Source organism: Rattus norvegicus, chromosome 6 (genome assembly GCF_021556685.1).
Source record: "Rattus norvegicus strain SHRSP/BbbUtx chromosome 6, alternate assembly SHRSP_T2T, whole genome shotgun sequence".
NCBI classification, from domain to species: domain Eukaryota; kingdom Metazoa; phylum Chordata; class Mammalia; order Rodentia; family Muridae; genus Rattus; species Rattus norvegicus.
The window spans coordinates 89,060,352-89,084,460 of NC_141539.1; the positions used below are offsets into that span (position 1 = coordinate 89,060,352).

Below are 24,109 nucleotides of genomic sequence, written 5' to 3' on the forward strand. Positions count from 1 at the left end.
TCTCCTACTCCTATGTTCCCAGAGCCAGCTCACCCACAATGGCCAGGCAAAGGGTAAGGCCAGCCCTCAGACATCAACATGTTCCTGTATAACAACCCAGACCAGGGATATCCACCTAGCATTGGGTGGTAACAGACCTCCACTGCTGCTGGGCCATGGGCCCAACATAGCCTCCAGTTGCAACATAGATCAGGATCACACCATGGTCCTAGGAGACATAATTGGCTACCCATAGAAGGCTGTTCTTCACTATCATCAAGTCTCTAGTTCTGTCTCTCTTTATTGTGCCTACATCTTTCTGCTTCTCTTTCTCTCCCATTTTTCCACCACTTACTTGCTCCTCTTAGAGGTGCCCAGTGTATTTGAGTGTCTTGGGTCACCTCAGGAGTGGTTTCAGGAATGCCATGCTCCACTCATACATTATGGTACAGGGCAGGAGTCATCTCTGGCATGGTCTACCCACCTCCTTCTCAGGCCTGTGTGGTGCCAGACTGGTGGTCCTATCAGGCTAGCTTCCTGTCCAGGTTTCATTGCACCAAACTAGTGGTCATCTTGAGCTCTGTTCTCTCCTGGGCCCTCCTGTGTGGCCTGTCTGTCTCAGACTCTCTCCCTAACAACTCTATTTATTGACTCTAAATGATGGCCATAAATATCCCATCAGTATCAATAATGAAAATCCAGTTAGTATTTTAGCCAACTATCCCTGTTGCTATGCAATCTCCACCAGCTGGGAGGTAATCTCTGAAAATTGCTTGGGAAAGCATAGCTGTTTCCTAAAGGAGTAAACATATTTTAGCCACAGGAAGATTTAAAAATAAGCAGACAAATGTTTTAAAGAAATCAAGCCATCACATTAATACTTGCTTGTGGATTAGTTTTATATGCATGTATCTTTAAGAATATTGGTCCTATTCAAATAACATCTGAGACTTAAAATTCCAATTTAAAATGTGTAATTGAATGTACTAGCAATTTTAGCTGGCATCACCCTCTTAGTGTAAAATAAATTTTACCATAAAAAATGTATGTTTAAATAACTAGGAATAAATTTAAAAGCAGAGACATTTTTTACATTAAAAAATGCAGTATTTTTGAGCCAGATGAAGTATATCAAATTCATAAGTAAATGTTTTTGTTTTAATAAATTCAGATAAATTTACACCATTCTCAAATACCAATCAAAGACTCCTTGAAGAGTGACGCTCAGGGGTTCAAGAGATTGCTTAGTGTGTAAAGTGCTTGCTCCACAAGCTTAAGAAATTGATTTCAATCCCCAGTAGCCACGTAAAACACTGGACATGGTGGTGCACACTTGTCATTCCAACACTGGAAGGTGGGGCAAAGAGAACCTCTGTCTAGCCAATCTGTGAGGAGCCCTGTCTCAAAATCTAAGGTGGAGGATAATAGAAGATACCTAATGTCAACCTCTGGCTTCCACGTTGACATGAACATGTCCTTACAAATGTATACCGCAGGCATGAGTACACACACGAGTGTGTCAGTTACTTTTCTTATTGTGACCAAATACCTGACAGAAGCGTGCTGAAGAACCACGGGGCTCATTTTAGTTTACAGAACAGAAAGATGCAGTCTATCATGAGGAGGAAAGCCTGAATGGAAGAACGGGAAGCAGCTGGTCACATGGCACAGGAGGTCGGGAAGCACAGAATGACATGCCTCTTGCCTTCCTTTCTCTGTCTTATTCATTCTGGTATCCCAGCCCATCAAATAGTGTTACCCACAGTTAAGGGGTCCTTCCTCTTCAGTTAACTAATGTAAAAACCGCATCACTGACATGCCATGAATCTTGTCTCATAGGTACTTCTAGATTCTGTCAAGCTCAAAACCAATACTATCAAATCCTTAAAACTGTAGTTGGGGTCTCGCTGAATCATTTGACGGCCCTGGGTTCAATCCCCAGTATCAGAAAAAATGAAATATATAAAGGATATTAGTAACCAAAAAGAAGGCAGGAAAAACGAGTTGCTGTAACAATGGCCTTGCTTTCTCTGTGGTGAAGAATGCACAAGAAGGCAGCTTTCTTATCTTTGGAACAGACTTTTCTTGAAAGCAATGAATAAAAGGAATGATCAGAAAATGATAAGGGCAGGTACAGACAGCTCCACGTTGACATACCGGTTAAGGAAAACATAGCTTCCGAAACAACACATTGTTGAAAGCTGATACTCTCCTCTTCTCTCCTTGGAATGACACTTAAAAAACAGAGTATGAAAACTCAAAACACAGAATGTGACCCTGAAAGCTCAGGTCATACTTTCTATTTCAGTGTATATTCAGGGAGTATATAAAAGAGACTGTTATTTTTTTCCCTTTCCCCATTTTCTAAAGTTGTTATTGAATACCTCATGCACAAAAGAAAAATTATAACTCAAAGACAGAGCATTCACTTATTTGACCCTATTGTTGTTCTGCCTTCTGCCTTCTTATTGCTTAATAGGCTTTCGTGCAGTAGAAAAATAAATGTATATATACACATGCACACATGCATGCACACACACACACACACACACACACACACATACATACACACCGGTGTGAACTGACAAGGAAATGGAAACAATAATCTATAAACAAAAATCTCTCCTACCAGCTCCTCGAGTACTCATCCCTGTTTCCAAGCACTCATTGTCAGTGAGAAAGAAGCTTTTCCCAGATATAATAGGCTCACACTTCTAATCCCAGCACTCAAGAGACTGAAATAGGAAGATCTTAAGGTCAAGGCTAGCACTGAGCTACATAGCAAGACCCTGCTACAAAACAGATCAAGCAAAACTGAAGGGAGAGAAGAGGGGAGTGGGAAAGCGAGAAGAGAGGAAGAAAAAGCAATTTTAATTTTGCAAGTTATATTAGTAAGGCCAATAACTATATCTTAGTTTTATACTTAGTAAACTCTATCCTTCAGGCATATATAGCTTTTTTTCTTCTTTTTATAAAGCTCTAAAATTATGCCTGAAAAAATATTACTGTTCTTATGGCTTTGATACTTAAAGTGTTTTTAAATGTATTTTTGGGAGATTTCAAAAACTGAAATTATTTTGATGACATTATCTAAGTCTTAAAAGAGGTGCTAACCACAATTCTTTTAAAAGAAGAATTTCATGAAATTTTGAAATAGTTTCTTCTCATCCATTTTTCTATTTGGGGGGAAAAAGAAAGCTGAATAGATATTTAAAGTGGTCCAAGACCAGTATGGCCCACAGATATGTAAGACCTAGAAGATAGAAAGTCTCACAAAAGCCTAATAAGTTCAGGAAGGAGGAAGTGAATAGAACAAAGTCCATTTTTAAGAGAAATTATTGTGAAACAATAAAGAGAAATATGTGAATCCACACATTCAGAAGCCCAATGAGTCTAAACAGAATGAAGTACACTCTCATTCACCATGGCAAAACTCCAGAACACCAGCATTTCTAGAAAGGTGGTATGCTTTCTTCACTACTGAACCACTAGGGTTAGACCCTCCATGCATCCTGGATGAGTGACTAACAGAGAAGCATAGTCTACAGGAAAGTCTTGTGTTTGAATCATGGAATTGATATTGTTCTGAATGAAGACAAGTCTACAGAGAAGCTACACTCTGAAGAGAGTACACTTGGAAACCTCTACAATTAGAAACGTAAAAATGTGCAATTAGAGTGCTCTGTGTATCACCTTGGAAGACTTAAATATTACAGCATCAAAACTCAAAAATTGAATATGCCACAAAAGCATCTTTGATCCTAAAGCTTTTCCTTGTCTTCAATCAACTAAAAGCTTTTGCTCCAAATTATTTTCGTAGTAGCCTGGAGAAAATGTTACAAAAATCTGTGATAGTCATAAGGGTTGCCAAAAATAAGCCCGCCATTCTCTCATTCCGGTCATGTGGTAAAACTGTACCTTCCTGACACTGAAATTCAGCTACATGGGCTATTTCCAAGTGGATAGTTCAGGAGCCAAGAAATGTTTTTGTTACTCCTTTTCTTTATCCTTTCCTATGGCAATGTTCTGGAGGACAGGTGCTTCCCCTCAGTAGCTGTCAAACATGTCAATGACACTCAATGCTGCCCCCAGAGAGATGTTTCAGTGAGCAAAAAGTATACTCAATTGCCTTGAAGCCGCAGAGTCCTGGAGGTAGCGGCTGAAGATGTGCTAGTTGACCCTAAAAAATATAAAAGCACTAAAGAGTACTTCTCTACAACATTTAACCTGATATATAGTAGTTGGACTCCAGATTAGAAGCACAGATTCTGTATTCAGGAACATTTTCTCAGTGACACAGAAGTGCAGAATGTGGTGCCAAAGAATTCTATAGAATCGCTTTGCCTGCAGCATCTGGGAAAAGACTGGAATCTGATTTTGGTTTTGCACTTGCCTGATGATTATAGCTCCTGCCACCACCTAGATTTCCTCCAAGCCTTACAGCTTCACATCCTTTAGTATAATGCCATGAATGAAAAGAAATAGGTTACAGAAAAAATAATTGCTATTCTAGATTAGTCAGCAATTTTTATAGCTATGTCAGTCATTTTGTGTCTACCATACTTTTAGTGTTATTGAAGTAGTGCCAATGCACTGTGACTGCCCTTTGTACAAATTACTTGTGAAAAAATGAAGGGTCATGGGAATACTAAAAGTAAACACAGAATAATTAAACTGGTTACTTTGTTTGTTCATTCAAAAATACATTAATCATTTACCTAAATTCCACATACTAAGCCACACTCCACAGATACAAAGGTAAAAGGGAGATAGTTCCTATCCTCCAAGCCCTTAAACACAAGACGCAGAGAGGTCACAAAAGCATTAACTATGTACAATATGCTGTAGAACAAGACAGATGAAGCCCTACATGATCACAGAAAGAGAAGGAATAATGACAGTCTATGCTGAAGAAAAAAATCTATATCATAGATAGTTGCTAAAATTATGTAGACACACATACATACATATACATTTACAAATGTAAAATGAGAGAAATCAGCACATGCATACATATATGTACATATGTGTGTACATTATAGCTGTTCTAATGCATCATTTATGTCTTTACTTACTAAAACTTTTTAAATGATAAAATTTGAAGATAGAAATAATAAAATCTAGCTTTGCGCAGTGGCAGTATCGTAGCCAATGAGGTTTATCCGAGGCGCGATTATTGCTAAGAAATAATAAAATCTGACATACTGAGGCTTATTAATTTTCAAAAGCCACCCTAAGGATGATGACCTCTATCTTTAGTCATCCAAAGAAGATCAGAGTTATAAAAGGTCGTACATTAATTACCCACAGCAAGTGGCCTTGACCACTGAACCTCAATATCTTTTGATCTGGGAATGGAGATAACTCCCTCCTTGCTAATCTGTTCTGGAAGTTAGAAATACAATAAACGGTACCTGGTACCTACCTCACAATAATTTACTTCATTCCTATGTGGGTTTTGCAGCTATATTTGCTGCATTTTCTATCATTTAAATAACTGAAGTAAACCTCCACCGACCATAAATCATGATATACATCATCATCTGAGCCCCTGTGAGGACTTTGTTACACATACATATATTTTGCCTCAGAAATTCAACATCTGGGCTTTTGGACTTTTGGATTCAGAGTCGATAGGTGTTTATAGCCTTTTAAAATAGAAATATGACAGAGTAGAAAACACAAGGAAATGAAGAATACAAAGACATCTGTTAACTTTAGCCATTGAATCAAAGTAGGCTGCTTCTAGGCATAAAGAATCAGAGTCACCTTCACGCCTCATGTCCCCAACGCACAAGCAAAGCAGGTTAACCCACATCTGAAGAAGCGCCTACAACGGTGTTATTTTACCTTATGGTATGTAAATTTTCAGATATAGTACCTTTTCCTATATGTTTATGTAATATTTAAACAGTGGGTAATATAATGAAAAAAAGAGCAGATATAATCTCCTCTAATAAGATCTTACATGGGTACCATTTTTGGTTAAATTAAATTAAAATATAGCCAAGAAATAAAAATAACTTGTCTTTGACCTGTGGCTATAGATAATTAAAACAAGGAAATTTAACAATTACAGTTAGTGTTATATGAAAAACTACATGCACGTTTCAAAATGTGAGTATTGCATAAACAGAATGGAGAAACCTCTAGGAGTCTTGTGTTTCTACATGTTTTTGCAACAACAGCTTTTGTTACGAATTACCTTTCTCCTAATAAGGACGCAGTGCTTTTCTCAGTTTTTACATTTTTTATTCAGGTATAATTACAAATAAAATTATGTGTAATTGAAATTGGCAAATTAATATTTTGATATAGGCATTCATTAAGAAGTAATCACCATAATCAAAAATTAACATATTTAACATATTTATGTGATGAGCATGTGTCTTTGTGATTCTAATTCCAATGCTCTGGAACTGAGGCAGGAATATTGCTTTGAGTTCAAGGCCAACCTGAACTACATAGTGAGTTCTAGGCCAAGCTTAATCTACAAAGTGAGACCCTGTCTCAAAAAGAAAATTCTATTGCCTTTATAGTTGGCTTTTTTTGTGTGAGTGTATGTGGTTTCTAAAAAATAAAAATAAACACGATGTTAAGATCTCTTTCAATAACTTTCAAGTACACAGTATACCATTTCTAGCTATGTTCATGCAGTACAGTAAGTCTTCAAAGTTTATTCTTCTTCCATAACAATCCTATTTCAGAATCTGTGTCTGTCGAGGTTGAATGAATTGGCCTTATAGGCTCATATTTTTTCTGCTTAGTCCCCAGATGATGAACTGTCAGAGAAGGTTAAGAAGGTGTGTCTTTGTTGGAGGAGTGTGTTTCTGGGGTTAGACTTCGAGGTTTCAAAATCCCATGCCAGTCTCTCTGTCTCTGTCTCTGCCTCTGCCTCTGTCTCTCTGTCTCTGTCTCTCTGCCTCCCCCTCCCTCCCTCCCCCCTCTCTCCCCCCCCTCTTTCTCTTCCTGATCAGATTATAAAGCTCTCAGCTACTGCTCCAGTGCCTACCCACAAGCAACCATGCTCCCTCTGCACTGTGATAAAATAGTGAATTCAGACTAATGATCTGAAACTTTAAGCAAACCCCCAATTGAACCTCTTCCTTTTTAAGAGCTGCCTTGGTCAAATAGAGCAGTGATTAAGATAGTATTCAAAGGAAATTAAAGCATGCATTCCCATGCTCACAGTAATATTCTCTACTATAGCCAAGATGTTGAAAAAATTAAATGTTGACTGATGAGTAAAGAATGGAATATATAAAAGAAGAATTAATAGAATGATAATTAATCTTTTAAAAAACATAAGGAGGGGTTGGGGATTTAGCTCAGTGGTAGAGCGCTTGCCTAGCAAATGCAAGGCCCTGGGTTCAGTTCCCAGCTCCAAAAAAAAGAAAAAAAAACGTAAGGAAATATTGATATTTGTGGCATGAATAAACCTGAAAGCTACTATACTAGGTGAAGTAAACCAAGCACAGAGAGCCAAGTACTGCATGATTTCACATAAACACAGAATTTTAAATGCTAAACTCACGAAAGTTGAGAGAAGAATGGTAATTACCAGTGCTTGGGGAGGAGGATGAGGAGATGCTGATCAGAGGTTACAGGGTTTCAATTATGTACTACATTTTCAAGACTGATTGATACATGGCCTTGACAAGAGGCTGAAGACACTTGCTTGGAACAGAAAGAAGGTTGATTTGCTGCCCAGAATAACCAAAAAAAAATGCCTCCCCCTCAAAGTAAAGAATTTTGTTTAAACTTTACAATATAAAACTGAGTTCAGAGTTTCTTAACTGTAGTACATTCTGTGATGAATCAGTTTATTAGCCAATCTGACTAGGCCAAGAGAAGCCATGTTGCTGGTAAAACATTGTTTCTGGGTATTTCTATGAGAGTGTTTTAGGAAGACATTCACATTTAATCCAGTGGTCTGAATAAAACTACTCTTTATCAATGTGTACAGGCATCTTGCAATCCACAGAGGAACTGAAAAGAAAAAGGAGATATGGTAGTGGAAAATTATATCTTTTTCCTTGATTCAGGATACCCATCCCACTGGAACTGTGGACACTAGTGTTCCTGGATCTCAGCCTTCAGTCTTGACTGAGACTTACATCATGGACTCCTAGGGCCCCAAATGTGTGAGGGTTGGAGTGGAAGAAAACCACCAGATTTCCTGGCTAGAGGCTTACAGATGGTAGATTATAGAATATCTCATCCTCTATAATCCCACAAGTTAATCCTTTATAATAAATCTTTGTCTGTGTCTTACTGGTTCCTATTATACTATAACTGACACTTCCTTCTGAATCAGAAGTCTTTTGGTTTTACTAGACCTTACAACTTCATGAAAGGATAACTTGCTAACCTGTAACTACTGTTTATCTCACACTCTCTACAATTCTAGATACAGCACACTATAAAAGGAAGTCTTTTGAGGAAGCAAATATTCATTGAGAATCTAATACATACAAGGAACACTGCCTCAACTCTCAAGCCCCAAATTCTACTCATGTCAATTTAGTAGTGGAATAGAAGTGTGGGCAGTTCATATGTAGCAAAGATTAGCCTTGTTGGGGTCACCAGTGGAAGGGGAAGCCTGTGGTCCTGCCAAGGTTGGACCCTCCAGTGCGGGGGGAGTATGGGGGGGAGGCAGTAAAGGGGATGTATGGGGGGAATACCCTTATGGAGGAGGGGGAGGGAAGAGGATGGGGGGCTTATGGACAGGAAACCAGGAAGTGGAATAACATTTGAAATGTAAGTAAAGAAATATATCTAATAAAAAATTTTAAAAAAGAAAATCTAAAGCCAAAAGAAAAAAAGACAAATCTGTTTAGAATAAGAGTCAATAAATATAGATTGTTGTTTCTGGAAAAAGAAGGAGTGTGGGCAGTTTCTTTGAACAGAAATCAGCATGTTTTCATTTCTTTAGAAGAGTTGAAGAATAAGAACTCTGAGATGTGGTTGCAATACAACAATTCAAAACAGTCAGATTCATGAGTATGTGTCACAAAAATTGTGAATTCGGACATTTCATGGGTTTCAAATGTCATGTGTGAAAACCAAGTTCATAAAAACAGGATTGAGAAGGCTCTTAGAATTTGGAAGGGAAACATTTTACATGGTTTAAAACATATTCTTGATAACCTAGTCCTTGCTGAAATTATCTAAGGAATGTCCTTTTGAAAAAAAGAAAAATTGTTTCATCTTCAAGATTTACGACAGTTAGGGAGACCACATCATCTAACCAAAAGCACTTTTGATAGAAGACACTGTTAACAATTTTAAGCAACAAGCATAAACCATGCCTAAATAAAGCAAATTAAGACACATACCCAAACTGAATATATGACATACATAGCAAGGAGTTCAGGGAGCCGATACCTTACCAGGGCCACTTAAATTGAACAAAGCATTGTTCTATACATACCTTTATTTCTTAAGTCTCTCACTTTCAGGTTGAGTTAAAACTTATAATTAGAGAAAAGCTACCTCAAGTCAAACACATGTAGACAAGGTAGCTTTGCAAGAAATTTCTGGGACTTGCTCAGTGCACATGGCACATTAATTTCTCACTGAGAGTTATTTTATTTTGAAATGTCTTGGAAGATTTCGTTCAGCATTGCTCTTTCAGGAGACACAAACTGCAACTAGCATGGAAAAGAATTGTATTGCTAATTCTTTAAATGCTACACTGTTCTTTAATGAGTGAGTGAATGTCAGGGAGCAATAGGGGTTTTATATAAATTCTTCTGATATCATCTACTAACAACATTATTTGTAATGATCTATGCTGTATGAGAAAATGCACTTTGGTAGCCATGTGATGGAAGATTTGTATAAAGAGACAGATGTCTGGTTGACTGAAGTCCATGGAATCTAGGTCAACAGAAGTCTGTTTATATAGAACTTGAAACTTTTCATTTCTGAGGAGTTGTTTTCTCTTCATAAGGAGTTGGGGCCATGGAATCAGGACAGACTTGAAATTTCCCCAGGAAATGATTGCAAGGCAAAATGAGTAGTGCTGAGCATGTGGCCGTTTCTCTTCAAGGAAAACTTTCAGACAGTTTTGATTTCTTAAGTTTTAAGCATTGTAGGTAGTTACCAAGGAATGCCTATTGGTGTTGTTATTGCAATCTAAGCCTGTATTCTGAAGAAAGGGGATTGCTCTATATGTGATCAAAATTTAACAAATCAAATCTTACTGCCATTTCATCTTACTCCCCTTTGCCTTTCCATGTTGTACATCATATCTATATATGAACTACACCATGTATAGCAGTGGGGAAGTTTCCTACACACTCACATTGTTAATTCTGCCGGGGGGGGGAATTCTAGTCTCTTTTTCATTCTTTCTTGACTCCCTCATTTCTAAAGGTTGATTTACTCTGAAGAAATGAAGACTAGGAGTTTATTTATTCTCAAAAAATCTAATATCTTTCTAACTTTTTTGGGATAGAATCTTACAAGGAAACAGAAGCAGGCTCACAACCCTACTACCTCAGCCTCTAACCTTGGTGTCTTTGAACTTGCATGTTTGAGATTTTAAAACTATTGATTTCTTGTTTGTGTATATTATAGTAGTCTTTCTATTAATGTTAAATCCTTATTTAAATTAGGTATTTTTTTCTGGCTAGAGACATTTATCCCCAACTCTGGCTACCATAGATAGATATAACTTAATCTCCGTAGTAGCCAGAAGTTTCCAAAGCCGATAGAATGGCCTAACATAGAGGAATAGCCATTTAACCTACTCACATTCCATTCTTTCTCTTTTTCTGAATTTTGAACTAAGGTGTGCTGATGTTGAACCAGCAAGGAAATTACAGCCGAAGAATTATCTGACATTGTGGGGGTAATGAATCAGAAGGACCTCCAAGATATCTTATATAGCAGAGCCACCTTTGAAACATGGGCCATCTTTTTTTTTTCTCTCCATCTTTATTAACTTGGGTATTTTTTATTTACATTTCAATTGTTATTCCCTTTCCTGGTTTCTGGGCCAACATCCCCCTAACCCCTCCCCCTACCCTTCTATATAGGTATTCCTTACAGCCCTAAATTTTATATCAAAGAAAAATTCCCTAGATTCTTTAACCCAATTTCTTTGATCCCTTTTAAAGTATCCAAGTAGCACCCCAATCAACAAAAATTAAAAACTAATTTGCTTCAGTAGTATTAATATTTACTATTTTAAAAACAAGGATATAACAGGTAAATGTCCGTGTTTAAATGTAATTCAAGAATTTATTAGAAAAAACTAAAACTCATTCTTTAATTGCAGTTTACCCTATCAGAACCTGCTTATACTTTAATGCATTATGAGATGGCTTACTAAATTGAATACATTGCTAAAGAAAGAAAGCATAGGGATTATACATAACCACCTTCAAGTTTTAGGGTTCAGAGAATTGTTTTTTCTTTTCTTTTTTAATATCACTTAAGTACAAAGTCAGTTCTGTTCTACCACAATGGTATGGCAAACATACAAGGTATTGTCACATATGTGCAGTGGTAACAGAGAGGATGGCCACTGGCTACGAATCTTACCTCGGTTGTATTGAAAATGTGCAGTGTATTTTATTATTGTGTTCATTCTTATCATAGAACAAATGCTCGCTGTGGCATCCTCACTGAAGGAGGAATAAGGACACTTACTCTAAACTGGTAAAATGTACCTTAAAATTAATACTGATCTCTGATTTATTTTCTTTCATACTAGTCTTAGAGAATTAGATTAGTAAGAAATTTCACAAGTGTATTTATTAGTCAGGATTCCCTAAAGGAACAGAAGTTGTATAATATAATATATAATATATAATATATTTGAGATTTATTAGAATGGCTTACAGGCTGCTACCAAGCTAGTTGAACAATGGCTGCTTATTTACCAACAGAGGTTGCAAGAATTCCATAATTGCTAAGTCCACAAGGTTGGATGTCTCAACTGGTCTTCAGTATATACCAGAATCCTGAAGAAGTAGAAGAAAAAAATCCCTGGCAGATACATCCAGTCATTTGGTTCCAGATATAACCAAGTTAAGAATGAAGAATGGCCACCACTAATCTACCTCTTGTCAACTTGAGACATAATCATATTTCCTTATGTCATGTTTAATTTACAATAACCCGGTCACAATTATGCCTAACAGGATGTAAATATCCTTTGTACAATCACATTATAAATTTAGAATATGTTGCAATGTCTCTTCAGGAACATTCTTTTAGCATCTCAAACTTAAGTATGATAACTGCTGATATTCTCTTAATTAATGTTACATTGCATGATAAAGAAATCAAGGGGAAAGACCACAGCTATCTGTACAAACACATTCTCACCAAAGTACAACAGAAACATACAGTTATAATCCTCATTTCAGCAACAAGTCACATGGCCTTAGCTGGTTTTTACAACTCCCTTCCTCTACTACTCATTCTGCATTTCCTCCATCTCACCAAGCATCTCAGCAGGTCTTGGCTCTTTTCCTGGAGGAGTAACCCATACTTTCATCCCTCAATGGCCTATGCCTTTTGTCATCCTGCCTAAATTAGGGTGCTGTAGTTTCCCATTGACTTTAGCGCCAGGAAATGGTAGCCTCAAAAATGCCCTGAAGTATCTTCTGGACTCCAGACATAATCTTTGTCCCAACTGTTGTGAAGTAATACAATTTACCCTTGATAATGTGGACCAGTCACCCCCTCCTAACGCTGTATCTCCTTTCTTAGCCTGTGAACTTAAGGGCATCAGAAGCCCAAAATGGCCAGGAGAAACACTGAGCTTCCAGTTCAATGGGAATATTTGCTGTGAGTTGGCAGGAGGAGTTCCTACTAAGGAACCATAGCTTCTAGGCCAGCAGAATTTAAAGTTGAAAGAACAGAAAGCAAAATTTCCCTAGTGTGTAGAACTATTCCATTTTCTGCCCCTTTGCTTCCTGGACCTGTGGATCCTGGCTGGGAGAGAAACTGCACTGTGTTGGATGCTGATTCAAAGCATGTACTACCTTCTGAAGGACACTAAGTTAGCTGTTGTGAGGTATCCACCAGAGAAGACTACTCAAACATGGGTTCAAGCCAATAGAATGTCTTGATTACTACACTGTATTCAGGATACCAGTGTAGCATTGAGCTTTTCTCAGGGTGGGAGAAAAACACAATCACAAAAAAAAAAAGTTCTGTGTTGACATACTTCAGTTAACAAACACTGTCAGCCAGAGGCAAAACTACAAAAGCCAAAAGGTAAAGGTTAGTACTTCATGATGGTGGGGAACATGGTAAAATCATTGGATTCCATGATGTTGGCTCACTGTCACACTTCTCTGGTTATGAAGTGAGTTCTTTGGCTGGAAACAATACTGTGTAGAACACCATGACAATGGATAAGGCATTATGTAAGTCCACATTTAGTAGGTTTTACAGAAGCATTAACTGCAAGAAAGGCAAATCTATACACAGAATAAATATTTACTCCAGTAAGAGCAAAGCATTACACTTTCCATAAAGAAAGTGATCCTATGTAGTCAACCTACCACTGGCTGGTCACCCCAGGGAATGGTTCCACATCTGGGACTCAATGTTGGTTTCTGGTATTGTTTACTACTCAACAGTAGTTGTAAGCAGGTCAGCCTTGGTGAGTTGAAGTCTATGTTATCAAGTCCATGCATAACTCCTATCTCTGCTAAAATGGCCACTTTCTTCATGGGGCTATTAGGCAATTATAGGGATAACTGGGGAAAGAGGCTGATTGTCCACAGAACGGGTCATCTTATCCACTTTATTATTGAATTCCTCAGCTGACATAATGTTATAAGCTTTTACATGGGACACAAGTATCTTCACATCCCTTTTCCACTTAGAAAGATCTATCTACATACTTATTCTTTCTCACCAATTTCCAGTCATGTTTTTTCCAAGTCCCTGAACAACCAGCCATTCCGTTGGTTACAGTTCATGAGTCAGTGAACAATTGAGCATCTGGCCATTCCCTCTTCCAAAGAAAATGTATACTGCCCAAAAATCTGCCCACTGGCCAGATAGGCAAGATAGAGATGTTGTGGAAACCATCAACCCTGCATCTTTCAAGTCCTTGATGGTGGCACTAATTTCTGCAGTTCCTTCAGGAATGTGATACTGATTTCCTTGGCAGAGGCTACTCTAAAGATTTCAGTTTAGCCTTTCCAACCAAAATAGCCTTCACTCCACAAGTTAGAAAATCGATATAAGAATTCTGCAAACTTCTAAGTATACCTATCCCAATTATACATTCTGGGACTGGAAAAATCACCACAAGATGAATTGCACCTAGTATGAGTTGAACATTAGCCAAAGCTCTAAGACCTTACTTTCCATAAGCCTGTACTTTATCTGAAAAGCCACAGTGTTTCTTGGGAAAACATCTTTTTTCTTTAACCACTTTTACACTTACCCTTATAAAAGGCTGTGGGTTCCTCTGGGGGAAAGACTGTAGAAAAGCTAACACTAAAACTTTTATGTACTTCAGCAAAGTCCTTCCTCAGGGGAACCTAGACACCACTTCATTCAAGAGATTTGAGGTCTGAAGCCTGGCTCAAGTCTGGAAATTGTTTCACAGGCTGAGGTTGCCTTTTGCTACAATCCAATGAAGCATTTCCTTCATTTGAAAATTTTTCTGCGTATACAGATCAAACAAAAATTCAGTAGGGTTTTTATTTATTTCATGCCTGGAAACACCATGATTGATTTGCCAGTACCAAAGGTCCATACGAGTCATGCCAGCATAAAATTCACTTGGTCTATGCTAACCATTATGGACATTGCTTTGCCTATGCCTCGAATTATAATAACTATTATCACCCTGCCTTTCGTGATTCAAGGCTACTTCAGGGACCAATTAAACATTTAATTTGTCCAGCTGAGCAGTAGCATCTCTGACCTTGAGGTCTGACAGAAAGAAAATGACGACAACAAAGCTTTTCAGATGTGCTGGTCCCCCTTTTGCCATTTTTCATCTCATAGCATTAATGAAGAGCATGTCTTTTGGGCCTTCCCATGGTGGAGGATTTGGTTTTATACAGTGTACCCACTCTACCATTGCAATTGCCCATAGCCTTCAAATTTTTCATCAACACTAAGCCAAAGGCTATCTATCAGGCATCTCCAACTCTTAAATCATCTTTTGACAAATGCTTCAACCAACCAATCAAGCTAGCTTCTGACACACTTTTAACTGTGTGCGCTTATATATTAAACCTAAAATCTTCACTCAGTAGACTCATGTTAATAAACTCAGCTTGATCCAGTTTTATGTTTCTTCCACCATTAAATGACACCTTTAAAATCCATTCCCACACATATTCCCCAAATGTCTGCTTGAATGAATTAGGAAACTCATTGACCTCTTTAGTATTATAGTGTACCTTGTCATGTACTGCACTTCCTATCTCCCCTCTAGGAGCCTACTTAGACTTCAGTCTAGTTAGAAGTGTGGAGACAACTGAGGAGCACCAGTATTGCCTTGCCTGGTATCTCCTTCAGAGAAAGACACTGCTGATTTAACAGACAATGTAGGATTGATTTCCTCTGCCAGAGGTGGACAAAGGCAATATTTTAAGGGGTGGAGGTGGCAGTACATTTTATGCTAAGGTTAGAGAGACTAGTTCTTCAGTGAGATAAACCCTTGATAATCTGAGAGTCCAAAGTTCTCAGATTCAATAGGGTCTCCACACACATCCTAGCCCCTTGTTAATTCCAGCAGCCTTATAGTGAGGGTATTAGTTTCTACAACTTGAACTCTGTGGCTGCTGTAGAGAATATTCTCTTCCAGGGCATGGATGTTTATGCCCAATCTGGAGAGGGTCATTTTTATCAGTAAGTTCATTGTTGCCCGACATTGTATTCTGAAATGCTAGAAGTTGGTTAATTTTAGCATTGAGCTCATTTTTATCTTCGCCAATCTATCCAGAAATACTCATCTTTTTCTCATTTTTTACACAAATGGTCAATAGTTTTATACCCAGAGTTGCCAAATTTGTTGCCTCTCACAATTATCGAATTAAGATCATCAAATGTATTTGTCTTAAGTTTGTAAAATAGTTCAAACCACGGGTTTGCAATACTTTCTGAACTCCCAGGAGAGGCTTCAGTAGCTGGAAAGGCTTACTGTATGTGCTGGTGAATTGGAAAGTTTATTGCAGATATTAAAAGATTCATCCTTACATGAATCCTGCTCTAGAATCATTCCTGATGTCAAAATCTGTATTAGTTGGGGTTCTCTACAGAAGCAGAACTTATAAATGGACATATAAATATATAAGAGAAGGGAATTTATTAGAATGTCTTCCAGGCTGTGGTCCAACTAATCCGACAATAACTGTCAAACAATAAAAGGTATAGGAATTTTGTAGTTGCTCAGTACACAAGGCTGGATATCTCACCCGGTCTTTGAAAAGTATCTTTTTTCTGCCAGATGTAATTATCATCTTGGAGGCTTACTGCTGAATGTGTTAACTATTTGTAGTTTTTTTTTTCTGACTAACTGGTTCAACTCAGCTATTTTGGCTCAAACACCCTCCAAACTGACTGATTTAATCTGGTTTTTCTCAGCTTCTAACTGAATTGTTCTTCTTGGCCTCAAACTAACTCTGGCAATTTGTTTTAATCTTCTCTCCTTCCTTCTTATTATCTGGCTTCGACTGTCTGTGTGGACCTGCACTGAACTGGATGAACTCAGGAACAAACTCAATTCCACTGCAATGCACTATACACATAGCACTGATTCCCAACCCTCTCAATTCCCAACTCACTGGTGAATTCAACACTCTCTCCCTGTTTTGCTCTTAAATAGCAGATGGGCAAGTCCTACTTTTGACTTATTCTGTCAAATCTTACTCTGATTCATCACTCTGTCTGCCCCTCAGTTAGACATTTTTTGGGGTTAAAGGCACATACCAAAAGATTCCAGGCACAGGGATTAAAGGCATGTAACAAGTGCGTGTCTATATTCTAGTGGAATCATGTAGACCTAGGTCGTCTTTGGATGTGATCAAAGTAGCCATGTTACTGACTGAAATTTTTTCTACAGGACTTCAATATACAGACTCCCAAAGAAGTAGGTTCTAATGTCATTAAGGGGATGGACTTGCCAGTAAAAGTGAGACCCAGCAGGTAAAGAGAGAGAACAATCTTCCTTCTTCCATAGACTTTCATCAGAAAGTGTGGCCCAGATTAAATATGGATCTTTCTACTTCAAATGATTTAATTAAGAAATAAGCCCTCGTAGATGTACCCAGATGCTTGGGTTTTAGTTAATTCCAGATATAGACAGGTTGACAACCAAGAATAAGCCATCACAATAGAAAGCCAGTCTCAGTTACTTCTCTATTGCTGTGATAAAGCTTATGACTGAAAGGACTCTGACGATGAAAGCATTTGTTTCATCTTTTAGCTCGTAATCCACTGTTAAGGCAGAGGTAGACTGTTAAGGATTAAACAGAATGTTAAAGCCTAGGTAAAATGTTAAGAACTAGGTAACTATTACCTGCCTAGTCTGCCATTTTAAAGAAACTGTCTTGACTTTGCAGACGCCGCTGTCACTTTTCACCGCTTGCTACACACATGGTCAACCCCACCATGTTCTTCGACATCACAGCCAATGGCGAGCCCTTGGGCCATGTCTCCTTTGAGCTGTTTGCAGACAAAGTTCCAAAGACAGCAGAAAAATCTGTGCTCTAAGCACTGGGGAGAAAGGATTTGGCTATAAGGGTTACTCCTTTCACAGAATCATTCCAGGATTTATGTGCCAGGATGGTGAGGTCACAGGCCATAATGGCACTGGTGGCAGGTCCATCTACAGAAAGAAATTTGAGGATGAGAGCTTAATCCTGAAGCATACGGGTCCTGGCATCTTGACCATGGCAAATGCTGGACCAAACACAAATGGTTCCCAGTTTTTTATCTGCACTGCCAAGACTGAGTGACAGGATGACAAGCATGTGATCTTTGGGAAGGTGAAAGAAGGCACGACCATTCGACCATTGTGGAAGTCATGGAGCCTCTTGGGTCCAGGAAGGGTAAGACCAGTAAGAAGATCACCATTTCTGACTGTGGACAACTCTAATTTCTTTGACTTGCGGGCATTTTATCCATCAAATAATTCCTTCTGTAGCTCAGGAGAGCGCCCCCACCCCATCTGTTCACAATACCCTATAATCTCTGCTCTCACTGAAGTTCTTTGGGTTCCATATTTTCCTCATTCCCCTTCAAGTCTATCAGGATTGCAAACCTAAATTTATGATTATGAATAAAAACTAAATAAGAAAAAAAGAAACTGTTTCATATGTTTCTGCTGTTACTAGAAAACTTTCTAAAGCCATATTGATTACAAGTTCTGTTATATGTTCTGCCCTTGAAAAACAGTCATGATAGAAGTCAATAGAACTGCTTTGTATAGTTACCCGCAATAAGCTTGGACCCAAATCAACCACCAAGCGGAAATCCCTGCACCTGTATATAAGTTCTTATGGCATTTGCTTTTATAAGGTACCCCTAGGATGGACCCCCAACATAAGAAATAAATATTATTAAATATTTTAAATATTATTTAAAATAATACCCCCACTTTGAGTAGGGGTTGAGTAAACTTTAAGTTCCCAAGATCTCCCTGGGTATCGACGTCCAACTTGGCAGAAAGAAACATGTACTTGAGTAACTGACATTCGGGTTGGCAAGTTAAGACATGAATGTTGCTAAGATCAAAAACTCAGGTGACAGCAGATGCTGGCGAGGATGTGGAGAAACAGGAACACTCCTCCATTGTTGGTGGGATTGCAGACCGGTACAAACATTCTGGAAATCAGTCTGGAGGTTCCTCAGAAAATTGGACATTGAACTACCTGAGGACCCAGCTATACCTCTCTTTGGCATATACCCAAAAGATCCCCCAACATATAACAAAGACACATGCTCCACTATGTTCATAGAAGCCTTATTTATAATAGCCAGAAGCTGGAAAGAACCCAGATGCCCTTCAACAAAGGAATGGATACAGAAAATGTGGTACATCTACACAATGGAATATTACTCAGCTATCAAAAACAATGACATTATGAAATTCATAGGCAAATGGTTGGAACTGGAAAATATCATCCTGAGTGAGCTAACCCAATCACAGAAAAACACACATGGTATGCACTCATTGATCAGTGGCTATTAGCCCAAATGCTTGAATTGCCCTAGATGCACAGAACACATGAAACTCAAGACGGATGACCAAAATGCGAATGCTTCACTCCTTCTTTAAAAGGGGAACAAGAATACCCTTGGCAGGGAATAGAGAGGCAAAGATTAAAACAGACACAGAAGGAACACCCATTCAGAGCCTGCCCCACATGTGGTCCATACTTATACAGCCACCAAACTAGATACGATGGGTGAAGTGAAGAAGTGCAGGCTGACCGGAGCCGGATGTAGATCTCTCCTGAGAGACACAGCCAGAATACAGCAAATACAGAGGCGAATGCCAGCAGCAAACCACTGAACTGAGAACAGGACACCCGTTGAAGGAATCAGAGAAAGGACTGAAAGAGCTTGAAGGGGCTTGAGACCCCATATGAACAACAATGCCAAGCAATCAGAGCTTCCAGGGACTAAGCCACTACCCAAAGACTATACATGAACTGACCCTGGGCTCCAACTGCATAGGTAGCAATGAATAGCCTAGTAAGAGCACCAGTGGAAGGGGAAGACCTTGGTCCTGCCAAGATTGCACCCCCAGTGATTGTTGGGGGGAGGGCAGTAATAGGGGGAGGATAGGGAGGGGAACACCCATATAGAAGGCGAGGGGGAAGGGTTGGGGGATGTTGGCTTGGAAACCGGGAAAGGGAATAACAATTGATATGTAAATAAGAAATACCCAAGTTAATAAAGATGGAGGGAAAAAAAGACATGAATGTTAAACAAATCCCCTCCTACAGTTGTATATCCCAACAAATGGAAGCAAGGTAAGTCTACAACAAAAATATATTCCTGAGGAAATCCCCCTATTTCTAAATCATGACTGGTGAATAACTTGGCAGATATGTATGTAGATCTCAGGCTTTACAAAACCCTGTAGGACCTTAACTTGGGGTCACAGCTCAGTCCTGAGCCTGAATTATGTCTCTGGATATAGCAATCAGTTATTCTATAAACCATCCCTATTTGACTGAGATTGGTGTTTAAGTGATTTATGTAGTGATCCCCAAACCCCAGCATCCACCAACCAGGAAAATCAGGGCAGGAATGTTGGCCAAGTTTAAGGCCATCCTAGTTGAATTTTCGACTTTAGAAAGGTTGTCCTCAACGTATCTAGTTCTCTTCCCCCTTTCTCTAGGTCAGCCCATGATGACTTCTGCAGGTTAATTGCTTCAGTAAACAACTCTTTATGAAAACAGAGATTATACTAAAAATAACCTTTGCAAAAGCTGTTTTCTATTTCCAACTTAAGTCTGGCCTGGATTTTTGCAACTCCCCATCACACATTTGGCATCAAACTGAGAGTAGTCTCCCAGACTGCTAATCTTTCTTAAAGAGAAGATCCCCAAGTTTAATCATCTACAGCTGACTACTGGAAAATTTTTCTCCAAAGGATATTATGTACAGGAAGCTTTAGACTCTGCTGGCATCTCAACTTAAAATTCTTAATAAATGTCTCACTTCCTCCGTGTCTGTATCAGTCCCCTGTCAGTCAGTGCAACTGGAGAGCAGGAGTGAAAGATTTCTGACAACTGCTCTAACAAAAACATAATGAAATTCTTCTGATGAATTCTATTTTAACAGGTCATGACATCAGATTGGCAGGTCTAGCAATTCACTTGATTGCTTGAGCTTTGCAGGGGAAAATGAATCTGAGAAAACCAGCTGATCAAAAAGTACAGCAAAGGTTGAACAAATTGGAGAAATGATCGGCCTAATGAGCCGCAAAATTATTTATTTGCTTGTAAAAAAAGAAATTAGCCATAGCTCACCATACATCACCCATACCTGTTGGAGCTGACGGAACACAACTGCTCAAAGGAAAGCAGGGTGGAGGTACTCTGGTGTGCAGCCCCTGGGTAGGGATACTAGATTTTTAGTGATTTAAAACCCAGCAGAGACATAGTGAGAGCCAAAATAATTAGGAAACCATTAATGAATTACTCCAACATCTTGTCTGATAGGGCTCCCAGTTTGTTAAAATGATTGCTACACAAATAGAATGAAAGCCATAACTTTGGTGTTGTTTTTTAATTTGGCTTCTATTTACCTTTCATAATCATTAGAATATACTGAAGCTTCTTTTGTTCTTTAATCCTTCTGCTTTCAAAAATATCTACCCTTCTTTTGCCTAAAATAAACTATGTGCACAGTGGGCATTAAATGTCTGTGTATTTCTCTTAGATAGATCTTTTTATTGTTGTTGTGCGTATGTGTGGTGGAAGTCCTGTGTATGTGTCTGTATTGCAGCATACATGTGGAGGGAGGTCATTGGATAACTGTGCAGATTTGCTTCAACCCTTTTATCTTTATGGTTAAAGATGTGGTTTCCAGGACTAAACTCAGGTCACCAAGCTTTCAATATCTACTGAGAAATCCTGTCATCCTCCCTCTGGAATAATTTTAATATCACAGTACTTTTCTAGACATGTTGCTTTCTCATACAATGAGAGCTAAGGTTGAGTCTTGCATTTTATGCATTTCTGAATATAACACTAACATTCTATGCATAGATAACTCAAATTCCAATCTTTAGACTCTAACCAACAATATATAAGAGATTAGTTTTCTCTATTTTACCATAAGCATTTGGTATTAACATTTTTCAATCTAGAATTAGTCCATGAATCATTGTTGTGGTCAAAAGTAATTTTGAAAGCTGACATCTAGGGCTATCAAAGAATTTTCTGATTAGCTCAAGCTGGGAAAACTATACAATCTGGTCCAAGGAAGGGATATTTCTACTGTGAGCCTGATTGACATCATATTTCTGTGACTGAACCATCCAAAAGATTCTGGCTTTGCTGTACAAGCAAGACTTTAACTTTTTATTCTGTGTAAATATGTTACTGGAGAAATCAAATATGAACCTTTCATCTAATAAATGTAACTAGATCAAAATGTTTACAATATCCAGGTGTCAAACCTTTTGACTTTGAGACATGACACCATGATCTAGAAATGTGTTTGTCTACACTCATAACTGTACTAGGACACATGCAGCTCACAGACCACAGCTTAAATATACTTAGGTCTATGAAATTATTTTCTTATTTTCTTATTAATGTTTTGTTCTACAGCTAAGTTTTAAAATGGCAATATGGATTGCCAAAACAGAACTTGCTGAAAATAATGCGATCTCATTCAAATCTTGATATTAAAATTCATCTCTAATACATTAGAAAAACATTGTCATTTTTTAAAGAATATAAATACATGTATACTAGCATCCTTGGTCTCATAGCCTTCTCAAGCCTCACATAGGATATCACCACTGGCATTTAGGAATGTGATGAAGTTGTACCACCCAGCATCATTACATCCTAAACAAGAAAGGAAAGATTCCAGGAGAAATAATCAGGAGTACAGTGGTTAGAGATAAACATGGGGCATGAGTGGAAAACTAGGGGCTTCAGAGAAGAACTGATAAACTCCAAAGTTTCCCTATGATTCACACTATTGTCAGAATGGCATTGAACAGGATCTTCACTTTTTAATTGTGTGTGTGTGTGTGTGTGTGTGTGTGTGTGTGTGTGTGTGTGTGTGTTTATGGGAACCACATACATACATGGTGTCCAAAGAGGATAGACAAGGGTGTTCGGCCTCCAGACTCTAACTATTGGTGGTTGTGAACACGAGGTGCTAGTAACTAAACTTTGGTGCTCTGCAAGAGCAGCAGGTGTTCTTAATCCCTGAGCATCTCTCCAGACCCCTCAAACAGGATCTTTTAGATAATATTAAAGTCTCAACAGAAATAGAAGCAAAATTAAAATTAGAGTTCATTTATATTTTAATATAAATTATTAAAAGACAGTTTTGATATATGGGCCAAGGTACTTAGATACATGTGCTTGTGCCGGGACAATGACTCAGCAGATAATCAACTTGCTACCAAAGCTGAAGTTTGATACCCAGGGCTCACAAGATGTAAGGGAAGAACTGACTTCCACAACTTGTTCTCTAACCCATAGATATACCATGGCACACATATGCATGTGCATAAATTAGATAGATAGATAGATAGATAGATAGATAGATAGATAGATAGATAGGTAGGTAGGTAGGTAGGTAGGTAGGTAGATAGATAGATAGATAGATAGATAGATAGATAGATAGATAGATAGATAGATAGATAGATGAAAGAAAGAGGAAAAGAGAGATCACATATTCTAAGGCACTTGAATGGAAACCACCATATAAGTGTTCATTCTAGGTTGTATATAGAAAGAAGCTTTAGTGATTTTACTGAATCCTGTTCTTCATGCCTCAGTGACACTGTGACACTGCTTACATTATTTTTCTCTCTGTGCTTAAGTTGAAAGTTTGATGATAAGGAAGACTTCTCTGTAGACATCCAAAATCCAAATATTTCACATTTTTCATTGACAGTGAACTTGGGAGATAGCATCTCTAAACATCATTTGTCCACAGTGTCTTGGGCTTTTGTGAAACTCAGAGGAGAGTGTGTGGGATTTTAGTTTGTTTGAATTTCTAGGACATGTGCAGAGACTCAGTGTCACTAGGTGCTCAAATGCACTGAAGAGAAAACTCTTGCTTTCTATTTCTACATCATTTGTCTCTCTGGAGTAGTGGGTTTCTCTATTGGTATAAAAGTTTTCCACTATCAGAGAAAGAACTGGAAGAGCTTGAAGGGGCTCGAGACCCCATATGTACAACAATGCCAAGCAACCAGAGTTTCCAGGGACTAAGCCACTACCTAAAGACTATACATGGACTGACCCTGGACTCTGACCTCATAGGTAGCAATGAATATCCTAGTAAGAGCACCAGTGGAAGGGGAAGCCCTGGGTCCTGCTAAGACTGAACCCCCAGTGAACTAGACTGTTGGGGGGAGGGCGGCAATGGGGGGAGGGTTGGGAGGGGAACACCCATAAGGAAGGGGTGGGGGGAGGGTGATGAT

General features: G+C 38.5%; 2 pseudogenes; both read left to right on the forward strand.

The window, feature by feature from the left end:
- The first annotated feature begins 5,101 nt into the window (after positions 1-5,101).
- Positions 5,102-5,218, forward strand: LOC120093501 (U4 spliceosomal RNA; annotated as a pseudogene).
- Positions 5,219-17,571: 12,353 nt separating this feature from the next.
- Positions 17,572-18,087, forward strand: Ppia-ps6 (peptidylprolyl isomerase A, pseudogene 6; annotated as a pseudogene).
- Positions 18,088-24,109: the final 6,022 nt, after the last annotated feature.